Source organism: Colobus angolensis, unplaced genomic scaffold (assembly GCF_000951035.1).
Source record: "Colobus angolensis palliatus isolate OR3802 unplaced genomic scaffold, Cang.pa_1.0 Scaffold23, whole genome shotgun sequence".
Classification (NCBI taxonomy): Eukaryota; Metazoa; Chordata; class Mammalia; order Primates; family Cercopithecidae; genus Colobus; species Colobus angolensis.
In genome coordinates, this window is record NW_012115488.1 from 7916373 (window position 1) to 7941685 (window position 25313).

Consider the following 25313-nt stretch of genomic DNA (forward strand, 5'->3'; position numbering starts at 1 on the left):
ACTTGAGCAGGCAGTCTGTCTGTTCTTAGATCTCAACCTCCGTGTTGGGAGATCCACTGCTCTCTTCAAAGCTGTCAGGCAGGGTCATTTGCATCTGCATAGATTTCTGCTACTTTTTGTTTAGCTGTGCGCTGTCCCCAGAGGTGGAGTCTACAGAGACAGGCAGGCCTCCTGGAGCTGGTGTGGACTCCACCCTGTCTGAGCTTCCCTGTGGCTTTGTTTACCTACTTAAGCCTCAACAATGACGGGCGCCCCTCCCCCAGCCTTCCTGCTGCCTTGCAGTTAGATTGCAGACAACTGTGCTAGCAATGAGGGAGGCTCTGTGGGCATGGGACCCTCCTGGCCAGGTGTGGGATATAATCTCCTGGTGTGCCGTTTGCTAAGACCCTTGGTAAAGGACTGTATTGGGGTGGGAGTTACCCGATTTTCCAGTTGTTGTGTGTCTCAGTTCCCCTGGCTAGGAAAAGGGATTCCCTTCCCCCTTGTGCTTCCCAGGTGAGGTGATGCCTCGCCCTGCTTCAGCTCTGGCTGGTCGGGCTGCACCAGCTGACCAGCACTAATTGTCCGGCACCTCCTAGTGAGATGAACCCAGTAACTCAGTTGAAATTGTAGAAATCACCCATCTTCTGTGTCACTCGCGCTGGGAGCTGGAGACTGGAGCTGTTCCTATTCGGCCATCTACGGTAGGGTTGTTATGAAAATTACATAAATATATGTGAAACAGTTAACAGAATGTCAAGCCCCCAGGAAATATTAAAAAATATTAGATAGCTCAGAAACTGGGTGACCATATCATTGCCCTCTAATAGTGGCCTTAGTGAGGTCATTACATCTCAGAATCAGAAAGAGCTTCTAGGCAACATAGCTCAAGAAAATGTACTTAGTTTAAAAACAATGGAGATTGATTTCATTTGTTTTATATCTACGTCATATTGGGAACACAGTCTCTAATGTTTATTTAAACCATAATTGAGAATATTCTTTGCTGATTTAACAGTGCATCCAAAATGTAAGCTCCACAAGGGTAAGGATAACACCAGTTTTGCTCATTGCTATATCCTAAAGGCCTAGAACAGTGTTTGGCACATATAGTAAATACTTAATAGTTTAAATCCATTGCCCAATAAATGAAAGGATATACATATTATTTTTATTTGATTATGGTGCTAATGGAGATGACTATGGTCTAATTCTCTACTTGGCCAAGCATAATTTGAACAATGGCATGGTAACAGAGTCTATCCTTAGGTCCTGGCAGTCAAGTGTAAATCTGTGGCTGCTCATAAGAAACACGGAGCCCAGCAGTATCTGTTCAAATTATTTACTGCTCTGCTCATCAAGGTAAAAACACTTTTAAAACTCTACAATAAAAAAATTAAAAGGATACTAATGACAATAGCTAACATACTTATACCTTCCTTAATATGTGCTAACCCTGTTAATAGTAGTTTATGTTTATGAAGTCAATTTTCACAACAATCCTGAGGAGTATCCTGTCATCACAGTCATATCCATTATCACCATCATTACCATCATCACCATCCTCTTCATCATCTGCACTTTACAGATGAATAAATGGAGGCACAACAAGGTTAAGTTAGTTTTTTTTTTAAGATCCCCCAAGTAATTTATTGATCTGAAACTTAACCATGATTTGAATCCTGAAAGTCTGGCTTCCAATTCCTTGCATTTGAACACAGTATTGCACTTCCTTTCTAGATCACTGTGTAGTATGCAGGAGGGACAGCATCATTGCTTTTTTCTTCTTCATCACTTGTAAGGAAAGTGAAAATAACAGCTACCATTTATTGAGTGCTTTCTATGTGACAAACATCACACTTAGAAACTTACATTATTCCTGGTCTTTATAAAAAATATTTGAGGTGGAAATTATTATCTTCCCCTCTACAGATAAGAAGCTGAAGCTGTGGTCATAATTTCCTCAATGTCACAGATTACATTTACATAGCTCCAAAGTCAAAAATCTATCTGTGACAACGCCATATCATAAAATGTTACTAATAGGAAAAGGTTTCTTTCTTCAGAACTGGATATAAATTAAACACGATTGCTTCACTGCAGTTATTTCATTGTCTATAAATTTATACTGAAAATTTAAAAGCCAAAAAGACTCTCTCTAATATGGAAATTTAGTGAACATTTGTTGTATTTCTTATCTCCTTATCTATCAAGCTACTACCTATTTCTTTCCTTTCTTTCACCATTTAACATCTTTAAAGGAGAGGTTACATTTTACTTCCATAGTTATCATCTCAATGTGCATTTGTATTTATGATGTATATAGATATACATATAACATCTATGTATTCATAAATAATATATGCCTATAATATTTGTACGCTTAATAAGTAGAATCACATTGTATGTATAATTTTGTCATTTTCTTTTTTTACTCAATGTATTTTTGAAATACACATGTTTTCTTATGCAATAATTTAGTCCATTTATTTTAACTGCTAAGTATTGTTCCACCATATAAAGAAACCACAACCTCAATTTTTTTGCATGACTCACTTCCCAGTCTTTTGAATGTTGGCTTCCTCCTGCACTCATCACTTGAAACTGCTCATTAAAAGTCACCAAATCTACTAGATTTTTAAAAGTACTCATCATTTTTAATCCATCCTTACATTTGGATGCTGTTAATTATCCTCATTTTCTTGAAATGTCCTCCTTTCTTGATTTTTGATTTTGTGAAAGTACACCTTTCTTGATATCTTTGTTCTTCTCCTTTTTGTTGTTTAAATGCAGGTGTTTCCTGAAGGTACATTCTTAATTTCTTCTTTCTCCCTTGACAGTCTCATTCATATCATGGCTTCAATTGCAAATAACTCTCCAATCCATATTTGACTTGTTTCCAGTTGTCTGCCGGACACTGCTAGTTGGATGTCACACTTGACCTAAATATGCACTTTTCCTCTTAAATTTGTTCCTCTTTCTCTGCTTCCTATTTAAGTAAGTGGCAGTGGCACCATCTTAGCAATCACACAGGCTCAAAAGCTTGGAATGATTTATAAGTCCCTTGGGTCTCATCAGTTGCCAGGACCTGCAAATTACTGTTCTATTCATTCTGCCAAATTGGTTCCCACTGCCACTACTCTAGTTTAAACCCCATGACTTCTAGGCTTTTCACAATAGTATAACTTGTTTTCATATTTCTAAGTGTCTTTCCCCTTCCTAGGCTTCCTCTATCCTGCTTGATTAATATTTCTAAAGCACAATTCTGTTCATCATATTTCCCTGTTTGAAGGCTTTTAACAGCTCTATGTTGCTTATAAAATAAAATCCAAACCTTTTCAGCGGAATTTCACTTCTCCACAAATTGATTTGTTTACCCCTCCAAACTTATTATTTCTCTATTTAATATTCCTCATATGCCTATCAAATTGGATATCTTGCTCTTTCTGTTATTTGCTTGTATAGTCTGGGTTAAATTGTGGTAACAAGCTGCTCCAAAAGTTGTGTCTCAAAATAACACAAGTTTATTTCTTATGTAATCGATGTAGTCATTTCAGGTCAGCAAGAATGTTCTTTCTTCACTGCAGTCACCCAAGACCTGGGCTAAGGGAACAGCTACTATCTTGAATGCTGCTGCTCTCTATCATGTGGGAAATAACTTTAGAGGATTTTGCACTAGCAATTAAACGTTATGGAACAGAAGTGATAAACATCACTTCAATTCACAAGTCCCTGGCCAGAATTAGTCACATAGCCCTAACTCATTGTTAGTGAAACTAGAAGTTACAACCTACCATGTGGTACAGGAGAAGAAAAACAGATATTGATGAACAGCATTGAAGACCGACACAGTTCCCAATACTTATTTTTATCATTTTTCTTCTGTAGACCAATGCTCATGAAACTTAAAATATTCTTCATTCTCTTCTATCTTTGTTCAGATCCTGCTTACTCTTAATTCCCAGCACAGCTATCACATCTTCAGTGAATTATTTCCTAATCATCCCAGACAGACATATTCTCCCTCTCCTCTAATTTCTCATAGTCCTTTATTTTTGAGATAATCATTGTTATCCGTGATTATGCATTATTTCCTAGAGGTCAGGATACATGATTTTATACAAAAAACTCATGTAGTCAAGAGTTTTATTGACCCTTGACTACATAATTTTTTTCAGTGAATACAGAAATCCCATAAATGGAATCAGAGTATATTCTGATTACTTCGAGATTCATTTCTTTTGAAAGACTGGCTTCTTCTACTACTTATTTATAGAGGAGATGTTTATTCCTCATTATATATAATGTTGGATACTATATATGTGTGTATATATATGCATATACATATACACATATACACACATATATAATCATTGTATATCTACATGTATGATATATGTATATTTATATATCTTATGTATATATACATATAGTTAGCAGCTCCTAGCTACTATGGTATAAATATAGAGTAAATTAATTATGAATCTGCCTTATTCTCACTCTTCTCACTCTGAAATTGTTGGCAGTGCTATTATAACTCTTTTCAGTCTTCTTTTTGAATAGATGGTTTATTTGACCATTGCCCTTTGATAGCAATAAGATAGACAGTCTAAGGGCTCTTTCCTATGTGAAATATTTTAAGGAATGTCCATAAGGGGAAAACACAAGTGACAAGATAAAATTAAAGTAGTGAAATCCTGTCCTTCTGTCCTTCCTCCTTCATTTCTCCTTTCTTTATCAGAGATTTATTGGACATTTATTCTGTATATGGTACTATGATAAGATACAATATTGGAATAGGCACAGACCCGGTCTTGGGGGAATCTTCAGTCCAGAAGGAGCAATAACATATAAAACCTCCCTGCAATAACTTGACTTGAAATTACTCTTTTCCCAACTATACACCTGGCCAATGCCTGCTCAAGCTTTAAATCTCAGATTAGATGTTCTATCCTCTGGAAAGCCTTCCTTTATTTCCCAAGTTTGCTCTAGCACTTCAACAATGTTTTGGATGGATTAATTATTTCTGAGGAAAGAGCTCAGGAAAGGTTTAACAGAGGAAATGACTGGAAAAAAAAAATAGTCTGAAAAATGAATAGGAGTTTGCCAAGCAAAGCAAGAAGGGAGAAAATTGTCCTTATCCAAAGGTGACAATGATATGTTGAGCAAAGGAATCTATGAGCATATTTCTATTACTGGAGCTTAAATTGTAAAAACTGTTTTGGGAAAAGAAGTTGGGAGATATGCAGGAACCCGATTCTGAATGACTTGTGTGCCATGCTGTGGGGAGCCTCTAACGAAATTCAAGAAATGAAGTGGCAAGGCCAGATTTACTTTTCAAAAATTATACCATTGATGAACTATGGGAAGTAAACTTGAAGGCAGGGGAACTATTATAAGATATTTCCAAGGAAGAGATAATTAGATTTCAAAGTAACATGATGGAAGGGGGTTCAGAAGAAGAAAATAGACATTTGGGAGAATAAATAGAAAATATGCGGTAACAGCCTGCTCGTAGTAGGCAAAGGAGAATAAGAAATTGAGAATGTTATTTTGTTTTCTGACTTGCACAATTGAATGGCTAAAGATCACAGATGAAGAAAGTATAGGAGAAAAAGTTGGTTTTGAGGTTGAATTAGTTAAATTGGGAACCTCAATTTTCTCTCTTGAGAAGGAGGAGTTGACATTCACTGCGGAGAATAAAAGCACAGGAGTTGGCTAGGGGTTTTGAGTGGCATGACACATGTTTTGAATTATAAGGGAAACAAGAGTGGGAACTGACAGAGGACAAGTAAACCCTTTATGAGCAATTGAGAGAGGCAAGCCGAAGTTGGAGGGTATAAAAATTTAGTAGCCCCAGTCTATAAGTTTGTATTACTATCGTCAACCAAACCCAGAGCTGACTACAGGGATGGACAATTTGTATGATTAATCCAGGGCTAAAAATATATGACAAAATGATGTAGTTGCAAAGGAGTTGAGGGTGTTTGTGAGCTTCCATAGGGAAGAAAATAAAGCAATTAAGGAATAGGGTGGACTCAGGAGGGGTTCTAAAGATTTTATAAGAGGGATGTCCAATCTTTTGGCTTCCCTGGACCACATTGGAAGAAGAATTGTCTTAGGTCACACATAAAATACACTATCACAAATCATAGTTGGTGAGCTAAAAAAAAAAAGATCACAAACACATCTCATTATGTTTTAAGAAAGTTTATGAATTTATGTTGGGCCACATTCAAAGCCATCCTGGGCCACATGCGGCCCACGGGTTGGACAAGCTTGCTCCACAACATGGAATTGCATGTGTAAAGAAAGTGGTTCCAGGAGGGAGACAGAAAGGCAAGGTGTGGTCAGAGAGCAGGAGAGCAGAATTTCTGATTTCCAAAGTAGGGAGCAGTTTTGGTTCCTGAGAAGGTCTAGGAGGAGACATGAACAAGGGTTAAGGCAGAAGAGTGGAAGTGAGCCCTCTAGAATTGAAGGGATGGTTGAAAGCTGTGAAAGGATGGTGAGGAGTTCTTTCAGATGGACGTTGAAATTGTTCAGGGTAATAAGAGGCATTCAGGCAGAAGAAGCCTGTAATTTGGGTGATCTCCATGATGAATATGGAGGTTATAACCTGGAAGCCGCATGAAGATGACACAAATAGGGAAGGTATGTTTTGTGAACAAGTAAATTGATCTTTGGTGTAGAAGAAGGACTATTTTTATTTTTATTTTTGGATTATAGTGTAAGCATAAAATGGTCTTTTAGGAGAAACCTGAAATCCCTTGAACAGAAGGTCAAAATGAGGAGGGGGTGAAGTGGAGGCAGTTCGTCATGCTCCCATTTGCATGGTACTGAGGTGTAAAAGAATGAAAGACCTTTACTAAAAAAACGCTGCAAAGACAGTTCTGCCTTTGGGGAAAAGCCAAATTTGAATTGGAGCAAGCAGTCGGAGGGGACATTGTTCTGTAAAGAGGACTAAGGATGTAATGTTTATGTCCTGAGATTAGTTCAAAAAGGAGAGGATCAAGGAGGAGACAAGAGAACAGGGTAGATGTTACATAAATGGCCAAAGACGGCCTCTGCGCATCTCATACTGTTTCCTTATTTACAGCTGGTGAGGACCAGTAGCCCAAAAGCTGCTAGCACGAAATTCAAATTCCTACACACCTAAGTGATTTAAATATAGCCCAAAGAAGACTATGTTTAGCCATTTAGAACTTGCCCACTTTACATGTTTCATAAATTTTTACCTGGGTGATGGTAGTCAATTATAGGGTTGGGTGACATGAATGTAATTGATCTTAAACATCCAAACTTTAGGGCCCAGTTATCCTGATGCTAGAACCAGCTGAGACCGTCAGTTGCAAAACATAAGTAGAAATCTACAGGGGCTTCTTTTTTACCAGATGTAATAAAATATGAGTACCAAATTAATATAACTAAGGAAATATAATGATGAGAAACAAGGATATGTTAACTCTTCTTAGAGAAATGAAATATAATCATGGGGGAAAAGATTGCAATTAACACTATATCCTTTAGCTAAATTGATATGCTTCTAATTTTTTCCATGTAAATTTATGTGTTTCAATATATTATATTTTATGAACAATCTGTTTAGACTTGTATATGCGCTAGAGAAAGCTGTATAATTTGGGAAACCCTATAGAGCATCCTTTTGTAAAACAAAACTTGTGTATTGTATTTGTTCAAATGAAGTCACATATGAAAGTTTTAAAATAATACATGGAAATCAAGTGCTAATGCAGTGATAGGAAAAATGTATTCATATATGGATTTAGATCAAATAACCAATTTATTTGACCCTTTGTACAAATGTTTGTTTAATTATTGTGGTTCTCTTTGAAAGGATTTCCTTCTCTAAACTTTCAACATGGGTAGTTTTGTTTGGGACTCAGAATTGTATTTAGAAATAAAATCTATAAAATTATATTTTTCTAAGGAATATAGGTTGAAGTTTGTATACACGTTTGCATGTATGTGTGCATATATGTGTGTTTGTATTGTGTTTATGCAAATGTGTGAGTGTGCATTTGCAGTGGGTAAATATGTGTGTCAAGGGGGCACTATAAAGATATTTTCAGATGTGTTTAAGATAGGAAGGAAAAGCTAAATTTCTCAGGGCTGGAATTCACTCTCATGAAACGCACAGCCTGATTAATGTCCTCTTATACTGCAAGGGTTCCAGTTATTTTCCAAGTTGTGCTGGCTGTGTTTCTTTTGAGTTTGAAACTACTATTGCTTTAGAGGAGAGCGAGACAATCTGACCCAAAAGGTGGGGCAAATAGGCTTTAAATCATATGTATTCTCAAGACAGTCAGCAAGTCATTTCGAGATGACAGATGAGGGCAGACAAAGCGTTTGTGTTTACCAGGCGGAGGTGAATTAAGCTATGGCAAGAAGGAACAAGATGGAGAGCAGCAGTGCAGGGTCAGGAAGTATTTCCCAGCTTCATTTCTTTAAGTTTTTAAATGGCCACCTGAATTTAAATTAAATCTCATCAATCCTGGCATAAAATTATATAACATAACACTAGTCATTTTAACCAAAATTGGAGTTATTAAGTTATTGCACGATCCTAATCAATACCCTCTGGTCCACTTTGGTAAAACAGCAGTAAAATCATAAATCAAGCTCTTTGCTTTGTATTTTAAATTAAACTGAGAAAATATGGTTGTGAACTTTCCTAAACTGATGTGTTTTCATAATTTAATTTAAAATTTAAAACTGGTTAGATCAAATTTTTAATGCAAGAAAAATCATTTTTTAAAGAAAATATATGCATAGGTCAATGTAAAGTATTCTGTCACACTTTTTGAAAGTTTAATTCTTTGTCAGTCATGCACCATTCTTCCTAAGAATAGAATACTAATAATTTCTGCCTGCAGAGAATCATGAAGACTTGGTAGTTAATGAAAACTAACCATGGGAAAGAACAAATCCAACACTTTCTGCTATCTAATTATCTCAGCATAATTAACTGTTTTCTAGATTTAGTGCCTAAATCCTTTTTTTTTTTCCAAACTTGAATTTCATAGTCTTTTTGGTTACACAAATATTATAGTCTATAATATATGTGAACTGGAGAGAGCACATAAGGAATAATTAAATTCACCTGGATTTCTTTGTTTCTTTTTAACTTCATCTCCACCCCCTAAGTTTTGAATGCAAATTTAAAATACTGCTTCTCTGCAGACAATCACACCATCACCATTTCTTCCTTCTCACTAAAATGCAACTTCTAAGATGTGTCTAAATAAAAACAAAGAAATCACACATTTGGAGATAATTAGTGCTTTTGCTTGAAAAAGATTTATCCATTCTCGAGACATGTTTCTATGTCCATGGAAATCAGTGTTAATCATTTGGGTATCTCCAAATGCTTGATCAAGGGTTCACATTTTGCCTCTCAAAAGTATTAGTTCATAATTCATTAACATTTTTTTAAGTCTCAGGGAACAAGAGAGCAAATAGCCCAAGATACTTTCTTCTTGACCACTAACATAAGTATGGTTAAAGCCAAAGAAAAGGCCAGTAAATGAGAAAAATGCAAATGTTCATCATATTCCATTGCTGTTTTGACACAGCAATTAGATTTGTGCAGAACAGCAAGATTGTTCCAATTCTATTCTCCCAAACATAAGTCTTAAAAAAAGAGGTTACATTTGTGACTGTAGCTCGTGGAGCATCCAATCTGGCATCCTGAAAATCCATATGTAAGCCACACTTATATCTTAAACCTGTCAAACAAATAAATGTACAGAAGCAGTAATTTATGTACTTTATAGACTGTTTTGCCCTTTTAGAGCAAAAGCCTAATTTTCAAGTGTTGCTATTTTAACTTCTGGCAGTGCCTGGGAGATAACTGAGGTTCAAAATGTGAATTTTACAAGTAAAATGTGATTCAAAAATTGATTTACTCTGTTCTCACTACATGTGAGACAGAGAAGAGAAATGCTGGGTGTTTGTGAGCTTTAGGCAAGGGGAAACATATTGCTAAGTACAGAAGCCACGCAAAACTTTGCGGGTTTTCAGTTTAGAAGTGAACTTGAGCCTTTCCCAGTTCAAGTTCTGTTTAGGGCCGGCAAAACATGACTTTCTGATTCAAAGAAATAAGGCTTAAAAAGGCTTATAAAACAGGCTCACAGGCTTCTTGTACATCAAATAGCTCTTACACAATGGCATTTAGATGATTTAAGTGTAAATGAATCAAAGACATATGGATTGCATTTCCCTTGAAATACGCATGGGTTTGAAAATGAAGGGAAAACACACTTGCCAAAATCCTTTTTGGGTTGTGCTGCATCAAAAACATTTGGAAAATGACTTTAAATGTTTGGAAGAACCCCAGACATCGGGTTCAGCCACCCCTGGAGATTAAATCAGTGTCCTTCATCCAATGATAACTAGTCCCCTGTTTTGCAAAGACATTTCTTAAAAATGTCAAGTCCCAAACCTGACACTCCTGAAAACTGACTTTCTTAATGCTTGAATTGCTAATTCAATGATAGGGTCTTATTATGGAGTCTTCCCCAGAGATCAGGAATCCATTTTGTGTTAGTTAAGCCACCAGAAGTACATTTCAATTTTACCCAATTTTTCAAGTGTGGTTAAAAATGTAAGTTCTCTCTGTCCTGGAGGTAAAAATTATGTTTCTAGGGAGCTGAAAGGAAATCGAGTTTTCAAGCTGAATGAAAGAACTAAATGATCAGAAGATAAAAATGGAAAACTTGTTTATTGTAAATGTATTCAGGCAGGAGTTCTGACATCACATAGCTGTTAACATACTTATTTAACAAAAGGAAAAGGAAGAAAGGAAGGAAAGGAATAAAGGAAAGAAGGAAGAGAGGGAGGAAAGAAAGAGGGAAAGGAGGAAAAAAGAAAAAAACTGGGTGGTAAAATGTCTTTGGAATCAAGAAAAGATGGAGTGAAATGCAAACATAAATTGGGTTTAACAGAAATAGGCAGTTTCATGAAATAGCTAGGCAGCAATAAGAACAAAACACCAATTACAACAAATTCGAACAGACCAACGCACAGGAAGGAGACATGGTGACATGAGTGAAAAATGGGTTGGCGCAAGTGATGAACAAGGCATCAAAAGCAAATGGTGAAGGCATGCTATACTGTTGAAAGAAAATGCATTAAATGTTGAAATCGAGAACAAAGAAAAAACACAGGACAATACCTAAACTGAGAGAAAGGCTACAAAGGCACTCAGTAACTTAACTGAGGGGAGTACAAGAACAGATCATATAAAACAGGTGAAGGACTGTTATTGAAGTCTGTGCAGTCAAATGGCTTATATTAAAAATACTAGATCAGATTTTGCATGCAGTTATGATGTGAGAGGAAACAGCTTTCAAAATTGTTTAATGACCTCCTGATAGGAAGGTTAACAGGATTATCACACAGTTCACTGGAGGATGGACAGCAATTCTCAGCATGTTCCTCACTCAACATGTAATTCCAATATTCTCCTTTATAGGGAGGTGCAATATCATTGTGCTACTCAAAAGCATTAGTTGAAAAGTCAGGATGCTTTTAACGAGGGAAGTTCAACATAAAAGGGAAATGCGGAAGGGAAGAAAATGGGTACTTAAACCTGACCTCTTCTAGCATAATTCTGCCCAACTAACTATGGGGGTGTCTGGGAAGGCTGAACCCTCTAGAGATTTTAGTTTGCTCTGGTCTCCTCACATCTGACTGGGCTGCCTGCATCCTAGGTAACTAGTGTGACACTCTTTGCTTCTGACATGTTACTGCTCCTCTGTTCTGCTCTCCAACAATTTCTTGTTAAAGTGGGGAAATATTCTCCACCTTCTCTTCTGTTATGCAGACCACAAAGCAGTACTGCTTTATATTGTCAGCGTGCTGTGGAGTCTCTAATGAGAAGGGTCTTTACAATAGGTTGGCCTCTGCTAGTTGTGGCATTAGTACCAGCCGAGTGTGGGAGAGCGGTGATGGGGAAGGAAAGAAAGCAGTCCAGACAATACTCTGAGCAATGCTCATTAGTTGTGGAAGAACAAATCATAGTTTTTCTCTTTGGATCACCCATTATTTTTACCCTAGACTTAGATTCTCTGACTCCTGAGAAATTGTATTAGGGTAATTAGTGCCAGGGGCTATAACAAAACAACCTTAAAATCTTAGTGACTTCACCCACTAAACGTTTTTCTTCTGGCAGCTTTCCATTCCATGATTCTGGAATCCCAATTCTTCCATCTTGTGGTGGAATTATTTTCTAGGGCCTCTGCAGAGTTTTCTGCTGTATCATCTGTATTTAGCTGTCTGGCTAACAAAGAATGAGGAAGATCACATGACACATTTTGTGGCCATGACTGGATGTGGTGAACATTACTCCCATGACAGGGCCCCAGGCTTAACTGCAAAGGATACTGGGAAATGTAGTTTTCCTAAGTGCTCAGGAAGAAAAATGTGATTGGTGAATATTTAGCCAGTCTCTGCCATACTCACAAAGGGACTTTTCCATCCCCAATGTAAATTAACCTTCAGTGGATCTGTCCTCCCAGCCTTTTCTATATATTCAGATATGTCTGAATTCATGAACATTATTTAATGTGGAAGCTGAGGCAGATTAAAGTATACATAGTTAATAAGTGACAGACCTGAAATGTAATTCAAATTTGCCTGAATCTCAAGTTATGTTCTGCCTTCAAATTTTATACTTCAGGGAGTGGCATCAGGAACAACATCAGATTGGGAGGAAGTTGACTCCTTTGCACTCCTGGAGCCCTCTGAGATATCAGACCTTCAGAGGCATCAAAGGTGTGGTTCAGTTGTTACTATAATTAAGGGGAGCTAAGGGTACCTCTCCTGAGGTTACAGAGGAAACTGAGGTTGATATTGTCTTGCGGTGGCAAGGAAGTGAAAATTACTGGGAAATAGAGAACGCCTCCCCCTCCAAGTCCGATGCAGGAAGATGGCCATGTTAAATGGCCTCAGAAAATATCTACACATCTTTTTCACCTTTCTTCAGAACTCTGAGGAAAAAGTTAAGAGAAAGTCATTGGGAAGGAAAGACAAGACATGGCTTGGATTTTAGCATCATGCTTTCATTGTAGCTTTTCTTTTTTGGCAACTGCATGAGTATGGATGTGTTTTTAACCTCACAGAGCCTCAGTTTTTTTGTCAGTAAAATGGAGAATGTGAAATGCAAAGTAGTAAGAATTAAACTAGTACTATGCCTAAAAAATCAGAGGCATTGTAACTAAAGGTTTCTCCATTTCTCTTTTTATTAACACTTTTTCTTTCATAAATGTGCCATCAAGGGGAGATATGATGGTGAAAAGGCAATTCTCACAGATGCTATGAAGATACATGAGACAAAATGGTAAATAAATAAATAAATAATCAATTTCTTCATTTATCCATCCATTCATTCAATAATTAATTCATTCTCTCACACATCTACCAATATATACTCAGTACTGACAAAACATCACGGTGGACATTAGAGAAATCTAAAATGGATAGCATGACCCTTGCACTCAAGATCTGTGTCCTCTAGTGGAGGAGCAGGCATATGCAAAAGTCAAGGAAATTACAAGGTGAAATGTGATAAATGACATATTTAAATTAAGTACTGTGGTAGTGCGGAAGAGGGAGACTAGAGCAGAGAATGTGAAAAGTTTAAGAGAAGCAGCAGCATTTATGTTGGAACTTGAAGAGTGGTAATTCTGGGATTTTCTGTTATTAGGAGAAATTTCAGAGCAATAATCTTATTGGCAGGAGGCAAGAGTAAGTCTTTTGAAGCTAGGGTTGCATAGCATGAACACCAGTTTTCTTAGAATGTTTATTACAGATCAATAAAAATGAGTCAATTTTTAAAGATGCTTTTATTCACGGTCATAAAATTATAAAAATTAAAAAATTCTTATAAAACATTTCTTAGTTCTTTATACATATTTACCAAAATGTTAATAATAGATACTATTTTAGTTAGTTTGCTTGAGGGCCTGTATTCTTTGGCTGTCATAACAAAATACTGTAGACTGGGTGGTTTAAATGATGGAAATTTATTTTCTCACAGTTCTGGAGAATAGAAGTGTGAGGTCGGGGTGCCAGCCTGGTCAGGTTCTGGTGAGGGATCTTTTCCTGGTTTGCAAATGGCCACCTTCTCACTGTGTTCTCACATGGCAGACAGAAGGCTCTGGTGTCTCATTGTCTTCTCATAAAGGCACCAGTCCTATGGGATCAGAGACCTACCTGTATGACCTCATTCAACCTTAATCATCTCCTTAAAGGCCCTATCTCCAAATATAGTCACATGGCAAGTTAGGGCTTCAACATATGAATGTGGGGTGAGGTGGGAACAATTCAGTCTATGGCAGAGGCTGGTAGGATTCACCCCAAGGGGCTTTCTCTGCCTTGGAAACATAGGTATAATCCCATTTGAGGACAGATCAGAGAGGTAATAGGAGCAGAATGTTTTGCTTTACCCAGTAATGCCTCAGAGTTGTCACAATTAAACAGTTCAAATGGACAATGTTGGTATGATTTGTATACTGGTAAGGCAATATCTATTTGAAATAGTAAACTAATTGACCTATTCTTCCCTTTGAGAGAAACTTTTGAAGATTCTCATAAGACTATATATAAATTTCAGAATTTTCCTTGCTAGTTTACTAGAAAATCCATACAAATTTTTACAGGTTGGTTAACATTTTTACAGCTGTGTTGCATTTTTTTTTTTTTTTTTTTGCAGGTAACAGGTATTTTTCAGCCTACACAATTTAATCATGATTAATATCATGTTCTCCAAAACAAACATATATGGCTTGTAGCAATAAAAATAATCACTCTTAGTTGACTAAGGAGTGTGGAGACATCTAAATGTTTGCTAGAAGTTGAGAGTTAATTTCAAAGAGATGCCATCTTTCAAAAGTAACTACCTATTTGGCAAAACTATTGCCAATAAAATATAATAAGAGGTTCTGATTCTTTTCATGTTTAGCTCACATATCATGACTATAATTCTGCTTCATAACTCACATTCAATTCTCACTTTACTTGTTATGTATTTAATACAGCTACATTGTGCTATAAAAAGAGAATTTGGACAGGATATCTGTTGGTGTTAAACTGCTTGTTTTTGTGTCCCCTCAGTCAGAACCATCCCTGGGGAAATGTTGGCCCTGGGGAAATCACATGGTGTGCTCTTTTTCCTCTACTTTGGCATTTTCATGCAACAGAAAGGATGTTCAACAGAACAGCAATGACTCTGGAAAGGGAAAAGAAATCACAGATGGGCCAAGTGCAGTTTAGGAGGTGTGTGTGGAAGGAGGAGTAGGGCCAAGACAGCCGTTAGCCCGTAAGAAACTTTGTTACAATTAGAAAAAAAAAAAATACCACTTCCCCTGGGTGGACACAGGCAATCTCACGCCAGGGTATATGGCTTGGCAAACAGAGTGAAAGCTGGACTTCAGCTCCCATTTGCCCCTTCAGGTGGGCAACTGTCTGCAGGGATTTGGGTCAGGAACAAGTTGAAGACTAAATGGAGAGATCAGCTCTTAACAGTACCCACTATTATACCTTGCACATAGTAAGTAGTTGGAAGATGATGAGTGAATAATTTAATCGCAATTATATTTGAACAGTACTCAATTCTTTGTAGAAGACAATATTCCAAAATGAGCTTACAAGCCTAGATTCCAAAGCTTTTCTATTAATATGAAGAAAAGCATTTATAAGCAGTGTGGTCAATCTGTAAAATTTCCTCTTGAATAAGATGAATGATAGTCTCAGAGAAAAACAAACAAGAATTTGTGTTATTTAGTCCATTTTCTGATCCATCCAGGTAAATTTGAATATGGGATTATCTACATTTTTGTGTAAAATAAAACGATGCTTCTCTTTATCAAGTCATCAAGTTGGTGCAACACACTTTTATGCAATGTCTCCTGAGAGAGAGTGCTGTGCAAAACCAGAGGCTGAGATGATGAGCAATGGACCCTTGGCCTTTAGAGAGTTCCTCTAAAATTAAGAGAGGGATTGAAATGTATTCTCAAGGGACAATACAATGGTTTCGTCTTCAGGTCCAAGACCAGCTACATAATTTTTAGGGCTCCATTGCAAAATAAGGTGGGTCCTGGCACTGTGCAGAAGTCAATCTCCCCTTCCCACTGGCTGCTGTCCCTATCCTTGGTGCAAAGGTAACCCCCAAGGGATCAGAACCTCTGGGCTGGGCTATGCTCAGCTCCTGGATCTAGGGTAGGCAAGAAGCACTTTCCCAATCCCTCAACAAAGCCCAGGACTCTGTCAGCCCAAGGGAGAGACAGACATCCACTTACTTACCCTGAGATGCCACAAGCACCAGCATCTCACTCACAGGTCCCATTCCAGGGGAGTCATAACAGATACAATTTTTGAAGTTGGCCTTAAAGACTCATTTCAACAGTTCTAGAAGGGGGGGAAAAAGGTAATATATAGGCAGAGATTGCTCCCTAAGGGAAAAGTATACATGCCAAAATCCAGTCTTCTGCAGGGATTTCTGGTCAACAGAGGGTTCTGCTGATGCAGGGATGGCTGTAGATAAGTATAGGATGACATTTCTTCATTCAGTAATCATTTATTAAGTGCTGACTAGGTCTCAGGCCATGTGCTAAGTGACGCTGGCGTAATGTTAAGCTAAATCAGATGTGTTCTTTACCTTCATGAGTCTTATAAGCTCATGGAAAAATTGGGGTCATGTTGGGGAGGTTCTTGAATATCCCTTACATTCAGGTTTTCTCTGTTGACCTGAGAATCCCTCACGCTAGAAATATTTGTCTTTTGTCAAATGTAGAAGTTGTCAAATGTGGGCAACTTCAACCACTGCCATCCCTAAATTTAAATTAGTTCTTTTTCTACATTGCATTTATTACTATGTATTCCTATTACTCTAATGCTAAAGACTAATACATTTTAACTTGTTTTTTTACTCCTTTTCACTGTTTACTTTTAGTAATAGTGAAGACAGGAATATGTTACTTAGGATGAGTTTGCCAGAAGGTCACTTGTAGTTTGGTTGGTTGGAATTCAAAGCATATTACCCACTGTTTAACATCGCTCACCAGCCCCTAGGAACATATTTAGTCCATATGTACCTGTAATAAGTTCTACTGAATATGACTACCACATGAGAGAATGATTCTAAGGGAAAACCCACCAAAGAAAATCTGAGAAAATAAAATTTGTGACTTACCAGAAACAGATCTTTCCTGGTGTAACATGTAAGAGTTTTTCTTTGGTCTTTCCCCACAACATGTCAGGACTGCTCTCTAAGGAGAAGAAGGGGAGCTAAGATTAACCCTGAGGCTTGGATGTGGAAGGTATGAAGGACAAAAGTAGAGATATATGAGACAGTAGAGTTGAGGGCAGATCTGGCTTGGCATGGGTGAGGAAGAGGGATATAGTAGTGGGTGACTATGGACAACCAGAAGACGGGATATCTGAATGATAATAGACATGAAGTCTGAGAAATTGAAAAGAGAGGCAAAAATTAGGAGGAAGGGGCCAAGTTGTTATTTCCTAACTTCATAGGAATTGTGGTAGTGCCAACATTTTGTCCAGCTACTGAAAGTCATCCTGGAAACTGTCAGGTAATAGGAGCAGAAAAGAACAGGATTAGTGAGGAAAAAAAATGAGGCTATGTTATGTGGGATATATGATAGAATGTATGCTTCACATGGATAGAGAACATGTCTTGTTCATTGCTTACTTCCCAGTGCTTAACCCAGTTCTTTGCACTCTGTGGGGGATACATATATGTGTCCGTGTATTATATAATTAACAAATAAATGGGAATAGCTTTATAAGTGGAAGTGGAGTTTTAAAAAGTCAAATCCATGGGCTGTTTGATTAAGCTACTCTGATGGTTATAAGTTAAGATTCTAGAAGAGTGTGGTTGTCTTGAATTCAGGTGCCAACTGTCACCATCTCTGTAACAACAGGCAAGTTTTGGTGTCAGTTTCTTCTTTCCTGAAATGTGGGCAATTATAGTATTTGCTTCATGGGATAATTGTGAAGATAGGATGAGATAATGCAAAGCATTTTGTGCCTAGCACATAGAGAGTGCTCAGTACATTGTAGGTGTGATGATGAGGATGGTGACAACTTTGCTATTGAGAGCAGTTGCCAGCTCTACAGAAATCAAGTTTTCCAAAGATAAGACCACACTCTGCCCTTGCCAAATCTGAAGCAAGAAGAGAGTGATCTCTCTGAGAATCTTCTTTAGCCATCTTGGAAGGGTGTGTGTGTGGCCCCAAGTCTGGCAGGGACAGAACTGAGCAGAGCTGTTCACAGCAAATCTGCGATGATGATCTTCTCATCTGTCTTCTAAGCTGTAGGCGGCTCCTTCTTTGGGAAGCAAGTTATAATCAGAACTTGGAACAAGCTACCCTCCAAACAATGCTCTCATTGCCTTTTCTGCCATTTAATTAATGCCAGTCTAATTTTATAGAAAGTATATAAATATGATTTATGCATATTTGTACCTATATTTTTCTGTGAGGCTTTCCATGAGGTACATAGCCATGTAAATCATATCCTTCTGATAAATACCTTTGGCCTGAATACTTAATGTTATTTTTTATAGCCACATTTGGGTAATTTAGCAAATAGAGGGATGGATATTGCTTAACCTAACCTTTAAGTTCTCAATGACTCAAACTAAGAGGTGAACCTCTTATTTTTTTCCAATTATATTTTGCTGGGGGATTTAGGTAGATTTCAGCTGATAGCATTCAAGATCCCTTTTGCTAATGCTTTCTTTCCAGTTCTTGTCAATCTAACTCAAGAAACAGACAGAAGTCTATGGGTTGCCACTTGAAGGTTATGAGGACATGATCCATGCATTCTGTTTTTAGCTTCACTTTTAGTGAATATAAAATTAAGTCAGGCCACGATTTAAATGACCTCAAATCCTAAGTAAGTTTCCTTACAACTTCTGCAAGTTTTAGTAGGGACCAATTGGGTGTAGCAGAGTGACTTTCCTGAACTTCCCTTTCACTGTATCTGTAAGCATGGGCGTCAATGAGCAGATTTTATTAGAAGTAACTTTGAAGAATTGGGAGAAATGCCTTTTCTTTTGACCAAACATAGATTTTAAAAATTACACAGAGATAAGCATTGTCAAGTCTCACGAAGTGCAATCATAAGCAGAAGGCTTGAAGCCTGTTTTTGCTTAAAACCTTTATTTGATTTAGTAAAAACAACAGTAATAAATTGTATTCAAAAGCACTTTGATCCCTTTGCAATAGTATTATTACAAAAGCAGGGTCTACAAAACATTTCCCCTTTTTCATTTGGGTCAATTTTCCATAGGCTTCCCAAATCATCTAAGTCTGTGTTTATAATTCCAGAGACAAAGGGTTGTTCAGGCTGCAGTGCCTGACACTTGAAACTTGGTATTGTTAGACAATGATTGTAGCACTAATCTTGCATTTATTTTCTTGAAATTTTCTGTGGAAATAACAGGATCCAAGAGATGAAAATGCAAAAGTGTGTCATTAAAGCATTTAATACAAACATACTCATTCTATTTTCCTCTGAAAATTTTCAGATTTATTTAATCTTTTCCCTTTATTCTTTGTTTCCCCAAAATAGCATTTTAATGTTTGAAATGCTAGTAGTCAGTATCAACAGTTGATACTCCATAGGGATGTAAACAGTAATAACAGGGCAGTAAGTTGTGGTATACATCTTTGGCTAAAACTTTACCATAAGAATAATTCTTGAATGGCTATAACTACATTTGATTTTTTTTGGATGTTACCCTGTCACATAAAATCTAGTACCTCATTGATTCTTCCTCATCCTTTTGCCATATTACTGCCCCAGAATAGATGATTTTAAATATTCTCCAAATTCTTTATTTAAAAAATATATAATCATATTTGTGATATACATGACAGAGGATGCATGCAAGTTATAAAGCTGTAATTTTGCTTTTATTTTTCAACAACCCCTCAAGAAGTCAAGGCAAATAGAAGAATCTATTTTAAATGTGAGGACATTGAGGTGTAGAAGGTTAAATGACTGACTTGCTTAGATGGTCATTGACATGGCAGCTAGAGGAAGTCAGGTCTCCTGATCCATATGTGCAAGATTGTCTTTACTACCCTGTACAAAATGTTAATTGTCAGGCAGACCTCTAAGAGGTAGAGGGTTGGCCAGTTCTGTGATGAGACAGCTATAGGGAGCAAAGAATACTCATTCTCTGAAGTTTATTATGGCATTCCTGGACATCTAGCTCCCTGGATGCTTCCCTGAATTAGTCTTAAGGTGTAATGGTGATTTCAGGCATGCTAGAATATAGCATCGGAGACCTGGGGAGGTCCAGGTAATGGACTGGAATAGTTGCAGCTATTAAATATCTAGGTCATCCTTTATATAGGGTTGTAATGTACACTCTAGCTTCTGACTTCAGTGCTGACAGAAAGAGGAAAAAAATCCATCCTGGTAAAATGTAGTAAGACAGCAGTTTGTCTTTCCAAAACATTATTAGGTATTATTACAGAAAGTGAACACCTTTCATTCCTGACAAACAGGAAATGTATGCTGCACTACTGGTATGTCAATCACAGTGATAGCATCAATTTTATGGTTTTTAATTCATCCCCACCTCCTGCCGAGCCTTTTGCTCATACCAAATTATGAATCTTAAAAGGTGTGTGATTAAGAAGAAAAAGAAATATGTCTCCGCCTGTGTGAACTCCTATGTGAAGAGCTTGGAGCCAGATGTTTAAGAGATTTGTAAAGCAAGTGCTGACCACTCAGGGACTGGACAGGCAACTTACTTTTCCTGAAGCTGGGAGTGCCCCTGCATGCTTTCACTGTGGAACTTCACTAGTAGCTCAAGCAGATCTTTTTTCATATGCATTGCCACCTTTGAATTTGTAACGGAAAGAAGATAATGTATTTTAAATGCTATATTTGTCATTCCATGATGCTTCAGAATTACGTTTTCAATTTAAGTTTTGAGGGTCTATTTCTTTAGCTGTGATGTTTTGTTGCTTTTTGATATATTAAACAAATACAAAGCCAATCCTGGAGCCTCACTTTGAGTGAATCAAAGCAATGTCTCTCACAATTATTTTCTTTCCACCGCTTAATTCTTTTCTTTAACACATAATGAAAATAAAGAGCATTGTCAGTTCAGTATAAAGTGAGACTGTTTAAAAATAAATAACGTGTGCTTATGTGGTGTGTGCACACACATACACGCACAATCTACTTCACAACAGGGGGTTTGGGAGCCTGGGGTGTCTGAATCTGTCCTCCCATGCTCCTCTCTTGTTTCTGGTGAGGAGCCATTTTTCTTGTTTTTCCTATGCAGCTCCACCTGGACTCCATTTGCTGCCACAAATTCTGCAAATATCACACACTTACTTAAGATTTAGGAATGTGATCTGATAGTTGCTGATTGGAAGGTGAAGCAGTAATTAACAGTTGGTCAAGGTCAATTTTCTCTCCTGATGCTGACTCCTAAGAGAATATTTCATTGTTGACAGACAATTCTCTATTTGCTGATAGTACATGATGATGTATTTCATAGATCTTTAATGAGAATGTTCACTATGTGGTGGCCTCCATGTTCAAATCACTCTTGGCCATGCCAGCCTTAACCTTAACATTTTTAATGCTTGAGTGTTCTAACAAGAGTGCATGGAACCTTCAAGTAACTCACATGGCATTTTCTTGCACAGAATTTCTCATTCTACTTTTACCACAACTTCTTTATGATTCAGAATTAAAGTATGCTGGTTCTCTTCCATGCAAGACAGCAACTATAAAAAAGAAGCAAGAACTCTTCTTTTTCTGGTGCGGCACCAGCATAAAATATTGAGTTTTGAGGGTGATGATAACTAGGTATGTAGAAATGTGGTTAATCCTGTAAGGCCTGCCTTATTGGGAGTCAATGCCCTGAAGAAAAGCTGCCTTTTCCATTTGAGAAGAGAGAAGAGATCAAGTATTCTGTCAAAGGAGTCTCTCCTATGAGTGCTTGGTCACACTCTTCTTATATGCAGTGCTAGCATTTCCAAAGTGAATTTACATATTCTGTCTCACTTGATTCCTCAGTTAGGTATTCTGCAACTGTGTTATGGGCAGGTAGCTGAAGCTTAAAGATGTTAAACAACTTGCTTAAGGTCACGTAGATGGTAAGTGTTGAAACTGGATTTTGAACCCATGTTTCCTGACTCCAAATTTAATACTTTTTGTTTTATCCTATAGTCGCTTACTATTAGTACCACTTATTTGGTACTTATTTGTGTGTAAATTCCAATTAAATTATTTTATTATGCATTCCTCAATAACACTGACATGTTCTATAATAGGGATTTGCACATGGTGCACACAAAATAAGTACTTTTGATTAACTAATCGATTAGCCGGTTTCTTCATTCTCCCTTCATGTGGTATAGCATGTAGTAATATCACAAATGTTTACAGTCATTACAAGGACTTGTTAGATTTTGAGAACATAAGGTGGTTGTAATGAACTGAAGGTTTTATTCCCTCAAAATTCATGTGTTGAAGGCCTCATCCCCAGTTTGGCAGTATTTAAAAATGAGACCTCTAAGGATGTAAATTAAGGCTAAATGTCGTCATAAGGGTGGGCTCTGATTTGACAGGATTAGTGTCTTTATAAGAGGAACTATCAGAGAGTAGTATCTCCCCCCACTCCCCACCACACACCCATAGAAAAAAAAAGGCCATATGATGACATACGAAGCCATGGAGACAAGAAAGACTTCTACAAGCCAGGAAGCGAATCATCTAGAACCTTGAACATGGCTGCCTAACATCCAGAACTGTGAGAAAATAAATTTCTGTTGTTGAAGCCATCCAGTCTGCTGTATTTTGTTATGGCTCCCTTAGCAGACTAATAAGGTGATTGAAGCCACACCTCATTCAAGCAGCTTGTTTTCCTGTGGAGTGACTGGAGAATAGCCCTGGAGTTACAGGTGAGTTGAATGTATACTCTTCTGCTTTGTCCCTTTGGAATTAAATATCAAGGTTATTATTCCATTGGGGTCAAAATACCGTCAAAGTCAAAATGGCAAAGTCAATGTTGTTCAAAACACTCTATACTTTATAGAATTGCATATAGTGGTACCTGAGTCTGCATGGTCCTGGGGTAAAAGTGAGAATGATGGCAGAAAGCACTTCAAAGAGATGAGTCTCTGTCTTGAATGAATAGTAGTTTTCCAGAAAAGTGGAAGGAAGTGCATATTCCTCAGAGAGAACAGTTATGTAAAAACAGTTGTGTAAGTGAACATGCTAGAACCCCAGATTCTGGAGACTTCAACTTGTTATGGCTAGAGCTCAGGATGTACATAGAGGAGCGGTAGAAGATAAGGTTGAAAACATAAGAGCCAGTTTTCTAAAAATCACTATGTGTTACGTTTAAAAGTCAGACTTTGTAACATAGTGGAGGGCTAGGGGAGCTAGGGGAGGGACAGCATTAGGAGAAATATTTAAGGTAGATGACGGGTTGATGGGTGCAGCAAACTACCTTGGCACATGTATACCTATGTAACAAACCTGCACGTTCTGCACATGTATTACAGCACTTAAAGTATAATTTTAAAAAGAGTAAAGAAAATAATTGTAATCTGAATAGTTATACAATCAAGTTTGCAGTTCAGAAGGTTACTCCCAATGCACCATGGAGATTGTACTGAAAGCTGGTATTGGGGCTAGGGCTTGGGATGGAATTTCAGGGAATAATGCTGGATCATGAATTCTCTGTGGATGGTAACAGAGCCTTTGTCTTTGACAGTACCTTCTTAGCTAAAAACTCAGTTCAAATATTCAGCCACTTCAGAATTCAAGTAACACTTCCTTCTTTTAGCTATGACATTTAAATAGCTCTTATTTCTTGGATAAAAGTGACTTTTGTTCTTGTGGATGCCACACGTCATGGATGATGCCCATGCTGTGGATCTCATCAAAACCTGAGTGGCCCCAAAGGAGTGAGCTGGTGGCCTGGTGAGAAATTCAGCATTCTCAACTTCTTCTTCTTAACACTCTTAAGTTTCATTCTTATGAGGTGCCACGTTTTGCTAAGCTTTTAGCTGGACCTGCTTCAAATTTCTTAATCTGGTGTTTCAGGGAGCAGTAAAAAGAACAAGTAAACATTTTCCCTAAGCAATTACTAATGCAAGCCCTGAGCCCAGCAGGATTCATCAAATAAGCAAACTTATCCTCTCCTGGTCAAGATGCTTTAGACTGGAAGTAGTTGAAATATGGCAGGTAGCTCATGCTTTTGTGGTGTGAATTAGATTCTGTGTGTATCTGTGTGCACTCAGTGCATTTTTAAACTATTGTAAAATCATTATTCTTAGACTCGCCTGAGAGTAACTCACTTGTGGAAAAGGTGAGCAATTCTACCTTGTGATTACTATGCCTGCCCCCTAGGTCATCTGCTCATCTTTCTTCTTCAAACAAATTAAAATATTAGTCCACTAGAGAGGGACCATTCTCACTTTTATATGTCACACAGAATGTTTAGAGCTAACTTTACCTGTTAGTGGCAACAGCAGTGATGATGTGGTTATCATGACACCTGCAAATGTCTCTCTTCCTGTGTACTTATTATCAATCTGGGAGGGTCGTCACCCCAGTCACCCCAGAATGTTTCCTTATGACTGCATTCTTACTGGCTGTAAGTAACTCTTTTACTCAGCAAGGAACAAGGGCCAGATGGCATGCAGACATGTGCTTGAGACTGGGTGAGTCTCATTTGTTCTCTATTTCTTGTTACTTACTGTCACTCCTTGGCTAACCGCACATAAGGAACTCACCCTGTGGGCTGCTTTTTGCTGTGCATATCTAACACATGATCATAGTAATATGCTTTTTATTAATGTTTTTGTTATTATGAGTTTCTTTTTGTTGAAGTTGTTTCAATCTGCCTCATACTTTGTAAGGTGAGATACAAATAAATTTGATAGTGCAAACAGGTCAGCCAGAATACTAACATATAAATACAATGATTGTTGTCCCCTTCTAATTAATAACCTTGAACTTATTCCAACAATGATGTTACAACTGGAAAATAATTTTATTTAGGAAATTCTCTTTGAAAAATGATTTTAGAGCCTTTGCCTACCAATCAAAGCAAATTATCATTATCTGAGGGTTGGTTTGATCTTTTATTTAAAAATTCATTGAACAAATAATTATTAGGTGTATAATCAGTGGCAGGCAGTATACCAGGAGCAAGGAGCAAGACAGACATGGTTTCTGCCTTCGAAGACATTTAAGATCAAATCTGAGATGAATGTCTGAGCCCTGGATAATACCTTTACTGATAAAAA